Below are 348 nucleotides of genomic sequence, written 5' to 3' on the forward strand. Positions count from 1 at the left end.
AATAGTAAATTCCACACAAAATTAGTCAACTCACTTCTTCTACCCTTCAGGTAGAAGGGACATCCACCCCTTCTTCTCTTCTGCTCTACTAGATCAAGAAATTGAAATAGATGTGATAAAGTCTACTAATGGTAAGAAACAGGTCAGCTCAGATTTTAGTTATCAGGCCCAATGACTTCTGATACCGAGTCCTGTAAAGACAGTTATTAACCTAAGATAAATACAGGGGGAAAAGTCATCTTTAACGACCAGAGGATGAGTAAAATGAGAGAAACAGTAGTTTCCATTACTTTGGAACTGGATTGTAGTTCCTCTATAAATACACTTCAAATCTCTGTTTTTTAATTT

The sequence above is a fragment of the Mesitornis unicolor genome, unplaced genomic scaffold, assembly GCF_000695765.1.
Source record: "Mesitornis unicolor isolate BGI_N332 unplaced genomic scaffold, ASM69576v1 scaffold46879, whole genome shotgun sequence".
In the NCBI taxonomy this organism is placed as follows: domain Eukaryota; kingdom Metazoa; phylum Chordata; class Aves; order Mesitornithiformes; family Mesitornithidae; genus Mesitornis; species Mesitornis unicolor.